The sequence below is a fragment of the Rhinolophus sinicus genome, linkage group LG06 (genome assembly GCF_036562045.2).
Source record: "Rhinolophus sinicus isolate RSC01 linkage group LG06, ASM3656204v1, whole genome shotgun sequence".
NCBI classification, from domain to species: Eukaryota; Metazoa; Chordata; class Mammalia; order Chiroptera; family Rhinolophidae; genus Rhinolophus; species Rhinolophus sinicus.
Genome location: NC_133756.1, coordinates 16,036,953 through 16,054,298, shown reverse-complemented (window position 1 = coordinate 16,054,298; position 17,346 = coordinate 16,036,953). Strand labels below are relative to the sequence as shown.

The window sequence follows — 17,346 nt, the reverse complement described above, 5'->3', positions numbered from 1 at the left end:
CATCCAGGACCTACTGGTCTCCTTAGTCTGCTCTACTTTTTCTTCATTCCTTAGAATTTACCATACTTATCATCTTCCAACATACTTAATGATTTACTTATTTATTACATTTATTGGAATTTTTTTTGTCTGCTTCCCCATTAGAATGTAATCTCAACATGGACAGAGATTTTATTTTGTCTATTGACTCTCACAGAAAGCAGAACTGAGACAAAGATGAGCATGCGTGGTGTCTATTAGAGGGTGCTCTTGGGATCAACACCAATAGAGGGAAACAGGATTAGGCAGAGGCAGAAGTTGAGTTGTGATGAAGTCCCAACAGAGGCCTCAGCCAGTCCTGTAGGGAGCTTTGGAGTTCGGATGGTCTTTTCAGTTAGATGATAAGCTCAGATAATTATGTAGCTCTGTTCTCTTGTCCTACAGATGGTCTTTCAAAATTATCCAGAGTTGGAACAAGTGGGCTGGATCTTTATGTCCCAGTGTTGATCGGTCATTGATTCGAATTGCCCCTGGAAGGAGGGGGGACCTTGGGCAAAGAAGTTTTCTTCAGCTGTAGAAATCCCCCAACAAGGCTAACAGTTGAGCGCTATCTGCTAGCAGCACTCCAGCAACCGGAGGAATAAGTCTTTCATTCCTGACGCAGGATCTAGGCAGGAGATCACAGCATCTACTCGATCTACCCTGGTATCACTTGGATTCACTTGTCATACAGATTCTGAGAGCATCCTCTCCAGGATTTCAGTGGGCCTCTCTTCCTAGGGGAAACTTAGAAGAAGAAGGTTTGTAGAATGAACTATAGACTCCACTGTTGCAGCTGGTCTCAGGGTCACTACTCATGGCCATTATATTCCTCCTTTACTCACAATTCTAAATTCCTTTTACCCTCAACTAGCAAAGCTGTTGGTCTTCATAGCTGACCTCCTGGCGTGAGCCAGACTCTTATCCCAGAGGGACCTCAGACTGGCCACCATGCCTTTCTCAGGCTGGGATTGTTGCCTTTGTCCTTGTACCATCAAATTAGGGGAAGGCAGTACTAACAGCAGCCCTACTGCCTCCTGATGAGCAGAGTCAATTACCTCTGCCAAGATACGGGGACTTTTCTCCTTGCTTGTTGGTCCCTCGGCATGAAGAACCTGAAGAACCCAGGCAGCAGCCATATCATATAGTTTAGTGGGACTCTTGCTGTGTCTCCTTGCAGACATGTTTCCCTTTGAATATCAGCTCCTTTAATAAATTTGTAAAGCCCAGAGTTGCACATATTCCACAAGTGGATCTCATTGGGAGTGATCCTAAGTGGGGGCTTAGTTTCTGGACCAGCTGGGGACACATCTCCATACAAAGGTCTTTGATTTAAAATGTATACTGTGGGGCCTGCCTGGTGGCTCGAGTGGTTGGAGCTCCGTGCTCCTAATGCCGAAGGCTGCCGGTTCGATTCCCACATGGGCCAGTGGGCTCTCAACCATAAGGTTGCTAGGTTGACTCCTCCACTCCCGCAAGGGATGGTGGGCTCCATCCCCTGCAAATAAGATTGAACACGGCACCTTGAGCTGAGCTGCCACTGAGCTCCTGGATGGCTCAGTTGTTTGGAGCACAGGCTCTCAACCATAAGGTTGCCGGAAAGATTGAACATGACACCTTGAGCTGAGCTGCCGCTGAGCTCCCAGATGGCTCAATTGGTTGGAGCGAGTCCTCTCAACCTCAAGGTTGCCAGTTCAACTCCCGCAAGGGATGGTGGGCTGTGCCCCCTGCAACTAACAACGGCAACTGGACCTGGAGCTGACCTGTGCCCTCTACAACTAAGACTGAAAGGACAACAACTTGAAGCTGAACGGCACCCTCCACAACTAAGATTGAAAGTTCAACAACTTGACTTGGAAAAAAGGCCTGGAAGTACACACTGTTCCCCAATAAAGTCCTGTTCCCCTTCCCCAATAAAAAAACAAAAAACAAAAACAAAACAAAACAAAAAAACCCCCCGTATACTGTGTCCTAGAACAGAGTTTCCTACCCTTGGTGCTATTGATGTTTTGTATTGAACAACTCTCTATCTATGTGTGTGGGTGCTGTCCTGTGCATTGCAGACGCACACCCAGCTTCTACCTACTAGATGCTGGTAGCACTACCTCTTCTTCCCCCACCCCCACCAGCTGTGAAAATGAGAAATGTCTCTACGCATTACCAAATGTCCCATAGGGGACAAAAATGCCTCCAGTTGAGAGCCAGTATCCAAGAAATGTGCCCCATTCTTATAAAATATCACCTCTTAGCTGGTGTTTCAGCTGTGCCTTCCAAAGACCATTCCATTGCTCAATGTGGCTGGCAGTTTCTGGGTGCCGTAGAATGGGATACAACCAACAGATTCCACGTTAGGGGCTCACTGGTGCACCTCCTTTGCTGTGAAGTGGGTCCCTTGGTGGATGTTACATGGGATCCTATGCTGGTAGATCAAACACTCTGTAAGCCTTCATTTGGTGGTGCTGGCTGAAGCCATGCACGCAGGAAAGGCAAACTCATAAAAAGAATATGTGTCTATTGCTGTAAAAGTGAATTTCTGCTCCTTCCAGACTGAAAGAGGCCCCAAATAGTCAACTTGCCACCAACTGGCCATCTGATGTCCTTGATGGATGGTGCCATACTGGAGACTTAGCATTGATTTCTGTTATTGGCAGGTTGGACATCCAGTAGTGGCAGTAGATAGATCAGCCTTGGTAAGTAGGAACCCATACTGTTGAGCCTGTACATAACTTCCTTCTGTCGCTGCCATCATAGCTACTTCATCTACGCATTCATTGTGCTGGTGCTGGGGGAGCCAGTGACAGCTGGCTGATGTCAATGGGCTGAGTCATTTTGTTTCCTTGATGGTTTAGTGCCTCTTCCATGGTGGTACTCTCTGGTGGGCATTAACACGTGATACAAAGATCTTCACACTTTGTGCCCATTCTCATGTGTCCATTCGCTGGCCTCCTTGTTTGTGTTTCTCGCGATCTTTCTCCTTCCAGGCCCCTGACCTGCTGGCTCAGTCATTAACCACTGCCCATGAGTCCACATGCAGAAGGTGTCAAAAAAATGTATAGACATTTTAAGAAAGGAAAAGGGTATTAAAATTGTAATACTCAATATATACTGATAAAAGATGAATACAAGTCACGTTTGACTTCTGCAATTACAAGAGGTGCTCAAAATGGTTACCATCAGCGTCCAGACACTTCTGATTACGGCGATCTACTACTTGAGCAATGTTGACCAAAGTGTCCACTTGTACACATTTTTTTGGCACCCCTGGTATAGTCTATCCTTGAATCCCTTTTCTTTCTACACAAAATGGATGATGACTAGTGCTCTGCCCATTGCAAGGATTTTCTCTCACCACTGTCTCTCAGTGTAGCCACTGTCCATTTTCAGCTTGTACCCACATACTGAGTCAACCCACCCATGAACCAAAGAAGAGCTATTCCCTCCTGTTCCCTGGTCATAAGGAATTCCTCCATGCAAGCTAGGTGTGAGCAGCGAGGCACTGGTACACCAGTGCTACATGATGTGGGAGGCTGGCATACCTGCTTGGCAGCTTGCTTGTGCCCTTCTGTCCTGCTCAGGCTCAACCCCACATGCATCTCTGCCATCTTAGGATGGATTGTTACTGAGCCTGCCTAACCTTATGACTTGAGTCTTAGAACCCAATGTTTATTAAAGAATAAAGTTATAGGACCTGCCTAAAAAGAGCACGCCACAGCAGCAGGGGGAGTATAGGCCCACAGAGAAGGCTTGAAAGGATATAAAGTGGAGGTGTGGGAGAATGAAGATGCTTTCTCGACCACTGTTTTTTCTCTACTCCTTTAATGTTATTGGATCCTACTCCATCTGTATGATAGTTACTTTCTGTTTACTAAGGCACTGTACTAAGTTTTTCACATGAACTACTATGAATTATTAATTTAATCCATACAACCTATGCAGTAGGTAAAATTCCCATTTTACAAAAGAGGAAACTGAGACTTAGGGAGACTAAGTAACTTCCTAGGGGGCAGAGAGTTGGTGAGTACTGCAGCAAAGTCTGAATCCCAGGACTGTCTTACTCCAAGCCCTGTTCTTTAAATAGCCACACTATTAGCCATTTTCTTCATGTTAGCAGCCATGAGACAGAATGAGGAAAGAGGGTGTGTGTGTGTGTGTGTGTGTGTGTGTCTGTGTGTGTGTGGTGGTAGGATGAGACTTTTCCAGCTATGGCTGTGCTGTGCTGTGCTATCCCGAAGAGCTTCAAGATTTCTGCTACTTCATTCAGTCCTTTGTCCAACAAACGTTCACTGAATACCCAGTTAATGTAAATAAAAAGGAGTGAAACAGATGTCTTGTCACTATACCCTTGCCACTTCCCTTAGGGAAGTTTCTCCTGTAAGGGGAGGGTTGCTGCTCAGGACAGTAGAGAAGAAGACGGGGCCTCTGTAGGAAAGGCTGTTCTCATCGGCCAGGACAGCTCTGAGGGCTGGAAGAAGGATGACATGGCTTGGCTATTCGGCCCTAAGATGCAGACTGCTCTCCTTCTCTGTTTTCAAGACCTGCCCCTGAGGGATCTGGTTAGAGGTGTTGACAGTCTGGTCTACAGAGTTCCTTCTGATACAGTCTACATGTCAGTCTTCCCCTTCTCAGGGCTCTCTGGTCCCCGATGTCTCAGCAGCGCCCTGTCCCACTTCATCATTAGAACAATGGATTACTGTCTGCCTCATGGGCCCAAGTTCTACTTACTAAGTAGCCATTTCTCTGCTGGTTCCCTGGGTGCATTTTGGAACTGCAGGACTACCCGTGGCCCAGTATTGTTTTGTTTTGTGTTTTAGTTCAGCCTGGAAATATGAACAACCAAAATAATAATAACTTTCAGTTAGTAAGTAAGTGTGTGCCAGGCCTTGAGCCGGAAGCTCTACAGATGCTTGTATTTAAGCCTGTCTCAACCTTATAATGGAGGTCCCGGTCTCCTGTTAGAGGTGGAGCATACAGTCAGCATACAGAGGCCGCTCTCCTGGCCGGCCTCTCAGCCCCAGCCTCCTGCACATTCAGATCACGGCAGAGCCTGGTCCTGCCGCTGTGGCCTCACATGGCACCAAACACCCCCACTGAGCCCAGTGTTGTAGCCCACAGGGCTTTCGCCCCATTCCCTTCCCTGAACAGGTATCTCTGCCAGGTCAGCGCCCTTTCCCTCGGCTTCCCTTGTGCTTTTCCTGGCCTTGGCTCATGCTGTTCCTTCTGCCCAGAACCTCTCCTTTCTCTTTTCTGCCTGGTAAACTCCTTATTTTTCAAGCCTTGCTTTAATGTCATCCTGACCCCTGTGCCCTCCCCTGTCAGAATTAATTGCTCCCTCCTTTGTGCTGCTCAACAGCACTTATCGCTGTGAACTGTAGTTACTTGTTTCTCCACTCAGCCCCGGGAAAGAGCCCCCTCTGATTCACCTCCTGGTCTGGGAGCTCAGGGGCCGCCCAGTAAGCAGTTGCTAAAGCCTGATGGGACTGGGGAAGGGGGCTGTGAAGCCTGACTGGGGACGTCCCTGGGGGGACCTGGGTTCACCCTGCATCCCTACTGTCTGTCTAACCTCGTCCTCCCTGGCCAGCCAAAACAGGATTTCAGGGACTATGACAGGATCCCCCTCAGCTGGAATATGTCCATCTTCTCTCCCCTCCAGATGAATCCCCTCTTCAGTGGCCAGCCTGCTTCCCTCCTGGAATCCTCTCTAGCCTGGTGCTCCCAGCTTTCCCCATTTAGCAGCATCTGCGGATTTCATTAACTTGCTACTTAACCCCTCTCGCTCAGATCAGCTCTGAAGATGATAAATCAGGCCTGGGGCTCATCCCTGCAGCACTGTCCTCTCCATACCCCCTCTAACTAGGCTCTGGCTGCCCCTATTCATCACTGGCTGCCCTCTTTCTCCTGCACTTTCATTGCCAGTACCCCTCAAGCCCCTACACGGACAGTGTCAGTGTTGTTACAGCCCAGACAATTTGGACTGAATCCGGGAACCTGATTTCAGGACAGACCCCGGAGCTGGTGGGCTTCCTGAGCCAGACCATCTCTGCCCCTGGGAGACTGTGGGTCTTGGCTTCCCTGGGCAGTGGGGTTAGGCCAAAGGCAGCACCCAGGGGCTGCAGGGGAGGGTGGATCTTGGCCTGGGAAAGGATGGGGACGGGGGTAAGGACGGGGACCTTCCTACACATAAGACCGTGTTCAAGAGGAGGTCTGGGGGTGGCCGGATAGCTCAGTTGGTTAGAGCACGGTGCTGGTAGCACCAAGGTTGCTGGTTCAATTCCTGCATGGGCCACTGTGAGCTGCGCCCTCCTTAAACAAAAAAAAAAAAGGAGGTGTGGGTGGGAGCAGGAGTGGGCCTATATTCTTACTCCCTTACTTTCTTCCTCAGGACCCTCCCCTTGCTCCCTAACTAGATCTTCCCAAGAGCCCTCCTTTAAATCTCTGTGACCCTGATAGTCTCACAGGCACCCACCATGACCGCAGCTCCTCAGAGAGAGTGAGTAGAATGAGTATTGCTGTCCCAGTGACCCTGGGTGGGAGGTGTGCAGAACGGCATCCCCCACCCCCCCGCAGCTTTCCAAGGTTGCTGCTTCTCTGGGACTTCATCCCCGCCCCCCCATTATTCTAGCCACCTTTCTGTTATTTCTCGAAGCTTCCCTGCTTACACTCAACCTGTGATCCCTCGACCCTATTGCCACCTGTCACTGAGCTGCCATTCTGCTCACAGGGTGGGTCACCTAGGCCTCAGTGCAGTGCTAGAGCTGGCAAGCAGAGGGTTCTGGCCTAGCTTAGCGGAATGGCCCTTTCCCTCCCACTCTATTGCTGTCGGCTCCTTCCCTAAGCCCTGCCCAAATACTATCTCTACTTTTCCCTCCTCCATGTAAGTACCTTACCCTCTCTCCTTTAGGCCCCAGGTCTCTCTTCTTGACTTCTTTGTCCTTCCCTCCCATGCCTCTCTCCTGTTCCCTTCCTTGATTTGTAAGCATAGACGCCCTAAAAGGGACCACCCCAAATATGTCAGGGAACTAGCCTTTCTGTAGCTCTAATCAGGGTCCTTCTGCCTTTACCCTGCCCTTAGCAATCTCTCTCCCCTGGGGCCCCCTTCTATCACCTTCGTCTACCCTCATTCGGTTTCCTTTCCCCACCCCCCACCCCCATTCTCACCTTCATTCCAGCCTTCACAGGAGACAATGCTGGAGAGTGTGAAGCATCCTGCCTGGCTTTTGAAAAACATCAACGAAGCCAAAATCGGAGTCTCCCCATCTTAGTTCTTTCCCTGCCCCTTCCCAGGCCCTGTAATGATTCCCTGTTCTCCTCTCCATTGGCACCCTTATGAGGTGGGGGTGGGGGGAATGTAAAGGCCACTGGGTATTTACTCAGCGCCTTCCCCCACCACCAATGTGTGTTTTTGTCAGGTGCTATTTCTACAATGTCTTCATTACCTCCTAATTGGCCAAATCTCTTTTCTTTATTTTTCTTGTTAAAGACAGATTTAAAGAACGAGTTCAGTAGCTCAGCCATTTTCAGACCATCATTAATTTCCCGCCTTCTTATTTATTAATGGGGCAACTTCCTTGCTGGTATTTCTTGTTCCCTGGATATCTCTGTAAAAGCCTGCCTGGCTCATGCAGCCCCTGGGACCAGTGCTAACTCACTCTGACTTTGTGCTGCCCTCAGCTGCTCTGGCATTCGCTCCACAGCCCCCACCTGCGCTCACAGCCCTCTGTGGTCAAGGCCCCTGCACCCAAGGCCTGCAGGGAGGAGAGTAGGGCACGCCTCCTGCATCCTAGGCATAGAGGCTTCCTTTCTACCCACGAAGAGGACCCCCAGGTCTCTACTCCAACTCATCTTGCCTTCTGCTGTGTTCCATGTCCTATGCTAAGCTGAGCAGATACTATCTCATTGACTCCTCAGGAAGACCTTTAGGAACAACAGCAGAAACAAGCTTAGGGAGCAGCAATGACTTGCCCAGGGTCACTTTGTTTAAAAGTGGCAGAGCCAGGACGTGACCCCAGTTTTACCGGCTGCACAGCTTGAGTTTTTCCTCTATGCCAGCCTGCCTTAGGGAAGCCTGTGTGGAAAGGCCATGTTTAGGGTAAGTCTTGATATAGAGGGAAAAACCAGGACCAGTGAGAAGGCAGCAGGACACACGGTGGTAACAGAAGTCAGTGGCCTGAGAGTTAGCAGAGCTCTGATCAGCAAACTGTGTTGGGTTACCTGTCTCTCCCTTCTGAACCTTTATGTTCCCTATTCTTATCCTCCCATGTCCGTCAGCTAAAGGACTTGTGTTCTAACGGCGACCTTCCTACCATGTGGGACAGTTAGTTATCTGGGGACTCTTTCCACCCCTCGGAAGCATGACTCTGTGCACATGGCTCCCTTTGAGGCCTTCTGAGTGTGTTCTGGCTTGAAGCCTTTTGATTCTGGTTCTCCAGGAGCCTCAGCCTTTCTCTCCAGAGGAGGGGTGGGCTCTGCTGCTGCCCACAAATGCCTACCCACGCATGGGTATAGGTAAGAGTCAGTAAGCCCTGGGCTCCTTGGGCTGACAGCTCCCACCCTGCAGCCCTGGCCTGGGACTGAGCATATGCTGACTCCACTGACGGCCCCTGAGGCTTCTCTGAGTGATGGCGACTTGCGGTGTGGCCTTGTCGGGATCCTCCTTAACGTTTCCATAGTGAGGAGCACTGTTATCCCCTAGGCTCCGAGCCCAGACGCCAGGTCAGGCCTATTGCATGCTGGGCCCACTGGCTACAGCTCTGACTGCCTCTACTTTGCTTGTGAGTGATGAGATGGTGATGAGGAGAGGGATCCCCGGTCAGGGTGCCGGCCTAACACAGACTGCCTTGAAGCCCCAGTGGCTGCCATCAAAGGCCAACTCATTGCTTTTCTCTTTGGAAATGAAAGCTCTGGGCAGGCCCTTAGGAGGGTGGAGGGAAGAGAGGAGAAAGAACTCAGGGCAGAATCCTGCCTGATCTGGAGCGTAAGTAGTAGCTGGGAGCGGCAGTGTGGAAGGAGTCCCCTGGGGCCAAGCCCTGGGAGCTGTGTTTTCACACTAAAAGACCTTGTTTCTTGTCTCGTCCTGGTCATAACCCTGCTTAATAGAGACATTAAGATGAATGATTGAAACTGCCTCTTTCCCTGCAGCCGGAAGGAGGGGTAGCCTGGGTGACCCTGGATAGAAGGGACACTGTGGGGATGGGTTGAGGTAGCAGGGGACCCACAAAGCATCCCCCTCCAACACAGAGCCTCAGCTTTGGAAAGCTGAAACCTCCTGCCCCAAAGGCTGCCTCATCCAGCAGGGCTTGTCTATGCTCACTGTCCAGGGCTGCATTCTGCCTCCCTAGCATTAGGGAGGGATTGATGCAAGCAGGAAAAGCCATCACAGGTGCATAAGGGTGACAGGGACTTTATACGGGCTTTGATATGTTTCTATACACAGAGGTTTTCATATTTATAAAATAATAGCTAACAGTTACTGGGTGTTCTCTGCGTGTTTCAGATGCTGTGCTTTATATGCATTGTGACATCCGATTCTCACAACAGCCTCACGATACAGGAAGAATTATTAATCCCAGTTTACAGATGAGAAAACTGAAGCTTAGAGAAGTTAAGCCACTTGCCCAAGGTCACCCAGCTAGTAAGTAGTGGAGTTGGGCTATGAACCTAGGCAGTCGGACTTCGGAGCCCGTGCTCGTAACCCCTGTCATCATGTGCTGCCTCCAGTTTTACAAATTGACACAGCCTGGAATTGGGAGGACTAGGGTTTTGTATCAGAATGGGAATTGATTTAGAGGTCGGAGACAACCGTTAGGGATAAACAGGCTCATCTCTAGATGGGGCTGCAGAAGCGGGGGGGCCCCAGGGAGCACCGCTGAGACAGGTCTCATTTACCATGTTTATGACAGTTCTGGCAGAGGGCAGCTCAGGGAAAGCTGCCCCTTCAGAGATGATGCCGAACACTTTGGGCAGAAAAATATATTGCTTTTTGACTTCCCCCCAAACCCCATGGAGCAAATATTCAATAAACAGTTTCTAAAACATAGATGCTAAATACATGTCAGGAGCCACAGCAGCCTTGAACCATTTTCAGTGGAAAGCAGAATGCTCTGTGCCTGTGGAAGTGAGTGGACACATTTGGGGAAGGTGGGAAGATGGGCCGGAGTGATCGCACTGCCTGAAACCTTGCTACTTCAGGGGTAGTCTGAGGACCAACAGCATCAACATCACCAGGGAACTTACTAGAAATGCAGGATGAGGCCTTTCCCAGACCCACATAATCGCAATTTGCATTTTAACCAGGTCCCCATGTGATTGAAATGCACAAGAGAGTGAGCAGCAGCGCTGTAACATAGAACTGACCTAGTCACTGCGCTGCTTAATCCCTTCCGTGGTTCTCTATTGCTCTTTAGGTCAAGTCCGAATACACTACGAAGCCTTGCTTATAAGACTGCGCGAGTGAACTACTCTTGCCTACTTCTTCAGACTCCTCTTTCACCATTTGCTTTGCCACACTTTCTGCTCCAATAGTACTGAGTTGCTTCCCACCCACACGTGGGCCATCTTTTGCCCAGTGCTGTTGCTCATGCTATTCCCTTTGCCCGAATGCCCTCTCCTCTTAATTTTTTCTTCCCCTCCTTTGGCCTGGGAAATTCCTACTCGACCTTTAAGACTTGACTTAAATGTCACCTGTTCTGGGAAAACTTTCCAGCTGTGATCTTCAAACCTTCATGTCAAGTGATCTCTATGATCACAGTTATCACTCTGAGTGACACTTAGTTCTTTACCAGTGTGTCCCCCTCATTAGTGTGTAAGCTCTGTGAGGGCAGGGACGTCTGTTGTACATGTCCCTCTCTGTGCCGTCAAGGAGCCTAGCACAGCATAGGTATTCAAAGAATGTTTTTGACTCTTTAAAAAGCATATCCTTAGAGAAGGATGGATTCAAGCTCTTAGTGATGACCCAGGAGAAGTGAGTGCTGGAGTTGCCGGAAGAGGCCCCCTGAAGGCTTTGGACGCCCTCCTGACAGCTCCACAGCATCCCCAGGTCCTCGGGGCTGTGGGCAGGCACTGCCTAGAGATGAAGAATGCCTGGCAAGCCCCTGCCCTGTGGACTAGTGAGCGCCGTGCAGGGCTGGGGGGCTCAGAGGAGGTAAGGAAAGGCCACCTGGGGGTGAGGAAATGCCTCTGGGAGCAGGGCACATTGCTCCAGGAGTTCCCCAGGTGGAGACAGGGAAAGGCACCCTCAGTTGAGAGAACACCACCAGCCAAGGCTTGGAGGCAGAGAAGTGCAAAGCACTGTGATGGGTAATAATTAGTCCCTTTGGCCTGGAAGACACAGGTAGTTACAGAACTGCTAGGAAATAGGTCTGGAAGTATAGGTTGGAGCCCAAGTGTAGAGGACTTGGACGCCAAGTGAAAACCGGGAAGGAGGCGCTATGAAACCACGAGGGGTCCAGTGCAAGGACAAAGTGCAACTAATGTGGGAAGGCAGAGGATGGTGGCTGGCAGCAAAAGTCTATTTACTACATCCTGATGGGAAAAGAAGGTAGCGTAATGGAGGTCCTGGTGGGTTTGGAGCTGATACTTGCCAATATCCAGTGTCGGGGGTTAGGCAACATCCCCTGATCCAAATGTCTATTCAATCCACTGTTTTACACAGAGAAAAACAAATACATTTGAACCAAGCCCACAACTGGATCGGTATATACCAGCATGACTAGAGTAGGGGTGTATGGGCAACCCAATGGACACCATTATTGCGGGAAGGGCCAGCAGAACTCCAGAGAGAGACCTAATGATACAGCAGCGGGGAGTCTGACAGATGAGCCAGTTTCCACAATAGGACTAAGGGTTAAAGAGGGATTGCAGCTCTGGTTCAGTATAATGGCTCTTACCCAAACTCACCCTATCTTGGCTACTGTGCTGCTAGTAGGTGTGTACTAGAAGGAAAAAAAAAGGACTGGTTGAGTAAGTGGAAAGAGCTGTCTCTAGAACACTTAAGAGCTCAAACAACCCTGCTGAGGGGCTCCACACCCCCGTAACTGAATTCAATATGTAGGAAGTCTTCTTCTTACTTTCTGAGCGAGTGCCGTGTTCTCACACTGTCATGGCACCATGAAAACTGAGCCCAGCAAGCAAAGGCATCCAAAGCCAGCATCCACCGTGCATCGAGTGACAGAAGCCAGTGGAACACAATAGCTTGGATTGATCCATGGACATGACCGAGGCTTTTTTTTTTCTTCTTTCTTTCAGGAACATTGCTAGGGACTATTTCTACAGGAGCAGGTGGGGACTTGGAATTAGCAAGACTGGTGTATTAATGTTAACGTAAACTCATTGGTACCACCAGCTGGTATAGCTGGTAGAGAACGTCTGCATTGCTACAGATGAACTACAGGGCAGTCCAGGGAATAGAAACAGAGCCATCAGAAGGCACAAGTTTGTGAGTGGATTTGGAAAAATTGAGGGACCTTGGCTTTGAGGAGAGAAGTTGGCCCCACTCCAAAGGGGCCAAGGTGAATGCTGGCATCTGATCAGTGATGCAAAAGCTCCAGCAGACAACAGGAGAGAGCTGAACTTGAAGCTGAGAGGGGAACACGTAAAAGGTGGGAGTTCCGGGGGCTGATGACCAACCTCGAGGGAAAATTGATGAAGGAAATTTCACCCACTGAGCACCTACCTTATGTGTGTGTGGGGGTGGGTGGGGTGGGGGGGCAGTATGGTAGATGCTTTCTTCACTTTATTGGTTATGCAGGTATTATCTCCATTTTATACTGGAGAAAACAGGCCCAGAGAAGGTGACTTTACTTATTCATCAAATATATGCACTTGGAATATAAAAATGATTAAGACTCATCTTCCTTAAGGATCTCAGATTATTTTAGGTGAGAGATACAGAGGAAAATCGATCTGTTACAGAGAAGTCCTTGGACAAGAGTAGATGTAAGCCCAAGGTGCAATGAAACCACAAAGAGCTTCCCCAGGTCACAGGGTCAGTAAGTGTCAGAGTCAGGATTCAAATCCTGGACTGTTTAAATCCACACCTCAGCACCTTCCACCACTCTAGCTGTACCGCTATAGTTGTCAGGACCTTTGTCAAGTCATACTCTGAGTTCTGAGGAAGGGCAGTAGCCCTTGTTGCTGGCAGGGAATTTTTAAGAACAAGGAGAGGACACTGGGAATTGGGATGCAGCATGTGCAGGGGACCCAGCAGCACCTCAGGCCCAGAAGAGGAGACAATGGTGCCCTCATGGTTACCAGGTCATGGAGACCCTCCCCTGGGACAGGACTGCTTCCAGAGGAGGTGGCAGTGACTGATTTTACTTATGGAAGCCACTGAAGGTAGGAACCAGGCTGGTTCTTAGAGAGGCAGACTGGGAACAGAGAATGGCAAGTCTCAAAATCAAGCTGGGATTGAGAGGAGAGGCCATACTGGGAGTGCCAGTGGGGACATGAGAATGAAACCAGACAATCTAGACAATCCCTAGAATTATCATCTCCTTTTTGCGTCTGTTGAGTTCAATAGATCCTGACAGGACTGTCTACCTTTTAAAAAACAACTCTTTTGCTTAAAAACTTTGCTTCTTTCCCTGCCTTTAAGCACCAGATCTAGAAGAGGCATAGGGCCCCAATCTTTTCTAGGGATGCTTTCCTCTGACTAGTAGCCGGACAGCCCAAGCTAACGTGCCACATTTGGGGCGGGGCTGAGCCACACCTCTGGGGTATGTGACTCACAAATGTCTCTGGAACACTGGGCAAGGGAGGGTGAAGTCAGAGGATCAGAGGAGGGAAGGCTAGGACTAGAGAGGGGACGGAGAAGGCAGGGAGTGGAGCAGCTTAAGGAAGAGAACCTCCCTGGGCAGGTGGCTCCATTTGATTTCCGATTTAAAAGGGAGGCTTAGATAGCCAAGAAGAAAAAGGCTAATAAGAAAAATATTAAACTGCAGTGTGTGTGTCCCCAGGGACTTCCTGTTGCCATGACTGACCTCCCAGAGAGCGCCATTCGTTCCCGAGCATGGCAGCTTTATAGGCACTTGTAGGCCTGCAAAGAACACCAATTTGCTGCTGCAGTTTGTTTTGATAACTGAAACTTTCAATAAATCTATATTAAAATCAAAGGGAAAATTAAGTAGGCCCCAGTGAGGGGCACCGAGATAAGGGAGCACATTACCACCCTGGCCTTCGCCACCCCACATCCGTCTCTTAGTTCAGATTCAGGTCACCAGGGAAATGAATGGCTCAGGCTCCTGGGGAACAGCCCTGGGGAGAGCAGGGCGAAGAAAGCATGACCAGGTCCAGCTCCCGCTGCTCCTGAAACAGGGAAATCTGTGGGGGTTAGGGTGGAGGGTAAGGAGGTGGGGTGGTGGTGGTCATGGTGGGAAGAAGAGTTGGTGAGAGGGGTGGGAGAGGGCAAGAATAATGGAAATAGCCAATATTTACGGAACTCCTTATGTCAGATATTGGGCTAAGCATGTTTGTGTTTCATTGTAATAACAAGTAGGTACTGGTATTATCTCCACTGCAGAAATGAAGAAACTGAGCCTCAAAGAGGCATGTGACTTGCCTAAGGTCACAGATGGAGCCAGAACAGGCTCTCTCTGAGCTCACACTCCTCCACTATGCTATCTTATGTAGCTTACAGGGGCTACGAATGGCAGAAGCAGTTTTTTCAATTCTCAGATAAAAACGTTTCAGACCCAGTCTGGGTTCTCTCACCTGTGCCAAGTTTGGAGGCTGCCATCTATTGTTCTTGGGTCCTGGGTTCTCTGCCTTTTGATTGCTTGTTAAGGTTGCAGCTTTTGCATCCATCGTGCTGTTTTTCCTGGTGGCTGGATAGGGCAGTAGAAGAACCAATTTTTGTCCCCCTTCTCAGTGTTCACTTTAGCTCAGTCACTTAATCCAGCAGCTAGGAGACTGCCCAGGATATATCTGTGTCTGTGTATTGGATTCAGTTCATCTGCCTCCAAAAATTCACTTGCCTCATCTCTACCCCCCACCTTGGGCCTTGGCCACTTGTTTTTGGACAGCACAGCAGCTGTTACTATCACTCGTTTACTAACATGTCTGGCTGTCTTAGCCTCCTCCGGGAGGAGGGTTAGATTTTCACAGAGCCTCCAATGTGCCCACTGGGGTAGGACTGCAGTGGGCCTAATTTTGCCAAACCAGACGATATGACTCCTCTCACCATTTCAGGTCTCAGATGAACCACGGTGCTTTAGAGTGTGAGATCTGGTGCCCCCTGTAGCTACCTGAGTGGTGGGGTGACACAATCCTCTCCGTCTGAGAAGCAATGGTTCTGGATAGCCTATATGACCAAACAACTAGCTGTGTTTTCTTTGAAGCTCTGGTCAATTTTATACTATCTTGTATTTTATTTCCCTCCTTTCCTGCTCCACTTCCCTTCTCCACTTCACTCTTGCTGTCCTGGGATTATACTTCCCAATGAAGTCTTACAACATAAGTTTTGCCTCAGGCTCTGTTTGAATAAAAAAACAGAAGAAATCACAACAGAGCCAAAGGCTTGAGGGAGCCAAATGCTGGGTTAGCAGCAATGTAAGGCACCAAATGTATACTAAGTTCTTAAACTGTTCTATTATTTGAATGTATTTTGCCTGGTCTTTGTTTAAAGAAAGCTTAGTCAGGTGAGGTCCTGGAAGCTGTATAGTTGAGCTGTTGAGAACCAAGGAAGAAAAAGCACAATCAAGAGGGGGCCATGGGAGGCTCCACAGAAGTTATTGGGGCTGGGCCTTAAAGAAAGCCTCCTATCCAGCAGTGTAGATTTACTTCATTCTTACAGCCAAGAAGGTTGGTTGTGCCCTTTTCTCAGGCTAGTCTCAGGATATAACAAAGCCAGAGCTGGGAGATGCCATGCCAGGGCTTCTGATTTGTCTAATTTTATTTATCGATTTACTTACTTGTTCATTATCTGTTCTTCTCCCTCTTCCCCTCCCTAATATAAAAGCTCCTTAAGGATACAGGTTTTGTGTGTCTTATTCACCCATGAATGAATCCTCAGCAACAGAAATAGTGCCAGATGCTTAGCAGAAGCACTAAATATATGTTGACTGATTGATCAACTAGGATTAATATTTAGATGACATTAAAGGTTGAAGGATGACCCAGGTCCAGCTCCAAGAATCAGGGGATAGGTAGGTGTGCCTGTACTTTACTGACCTTGGTTTAAGTAACATCTGTCCCTACTGATGTTTATTCCCTCTTTTGTCCGCAAACATTTATTACGTGCCTGCATTATGCCTGGCACTGTGCTGGGTATTACTGATACAGCATGAACAATATGGAAATAATGCTTACCTTAAAGGAGTTTACAGCCCTGGGGGAGAGACAAAAAAGGAAATAGACAATTATAAAACAATGCGATAAATTCTGTAGGTGCAGAGCAGAATCACCTAACCCACAATGTGGGATAAAGGTATTCCCAGCTCAAGTGGGAACCACTGTGTTAAATTCAGATCTCACAGAGGTGGTAGGGCCCAGAAATGACATCATTTTACTTAAGGGAAGATATGCAGACAGCAGACACAGAGCTTGTTGACTGAAGCTAGGCCCAGGAGATGGTTCCTGACTGACTGGGAGGCTGGGGTTTCCCAGCTCAGAACCTGGTACCCATGACTTTCCAGAGAGCCATAACCTAGATGAAGAAACACATCTCTGGCTTTGGCCAGAATTCTCTCCAGCTGATAGAGACTGTGGAAGCTCCCCACAGCTGAGGCCAGAGTCCTTTTAACCCCGAAGTTACCTTTGGAGCCAACCTGAACAAGTCACTTCCCTTTTCCTTAGGAAGGCCCTTGAGAAATTTTAGAAAACCTTAGGAAAAATGTAAGCGTTTCCTTCTTAGCCTAAAATACCCATCCTCTCAGTTCTCCCCCAGGCCCACCATAGAGAGTGTATAGTAATGACTTGTTGAATGAACGAATCATGAGAAGGTGTCATCTAAATATAACGTCACCTTATGAGTCTATACTCACCTCATGAGTATATGATAAAGTGGAAAAACGGAAGTGGACCTGGGTCACGTTAGGCCTTGGAAAGTTTTCGTTTAAAAAAAAAAAAATTCTCTCACGTTTCGGAAGTGAGCACCCCCTTCACTCTCTTCGGAGTACACGCACCCTGAAAACTACAAGTCCCATAAGGCCGGCTGCGGGGAGTCACCATCTTGACACACCATAGCGCGCATGTCGGCGGGAGAGCGAGCCTTTGGGGAGAAGAAGCCCCGCCCTCCTGCAGCCTATTGGTTGAAGGAGCTGGTAGCGGGCTCGGTGGTTGGCCACCGCTTCCGCCCGTCTGCTGCGTCGGCCGGGGTCAGAGTGCGCGGAGGTGAGT

General features: G+C 49.0%; 1 protein-coding gene and 1 long non-coding RNA gene across 3 annotated transcripts in view; one reads left to right on the top strand and one right to left on the bottom strand.

Annotated features, from left to right (window-relative positions):
- Positions 1 to 232: 232 nt before the first annotated feature.
- On the bottom strand, positions 233 to 17,169 carry LOC109457897 (uncharacterized). Its single transcript, XR_012497202.1, has 4 exons — positions 16,992 to 17,169; positions 16,318 to 16,336; positions 14,722 to 14,834; positions 233 to 3,030 (listed from the first exon to the last, which is right to left on the bottom strand). It is a non-coding gene; the product is annotated as an uncharacterized LOC109457897 (long non-coding RNA).
- Positions 17,170 to 17,319: 150 nt separating this feature from the next.
- Positions 17,320 to 17,346, top strand: part of ERI3 (ERI1 exoribonuclease family member 3) — a 122,556-nt gene continuing 122,529 nt past the window's right edge. Inside the window, exon 1 of one of the 2 annotated variants that reach the window (XM_019751164.2) lies at positions 17,320 to 17,340. The gene's annotated coding sequence lies outside the window, so the exon portion shown is untranslated. The remainder of the gene's footprint in view (positions 17,341 to 17,346) is intronic. The other variant, XM_019751163.2, reaches the window with a different exon arrangement.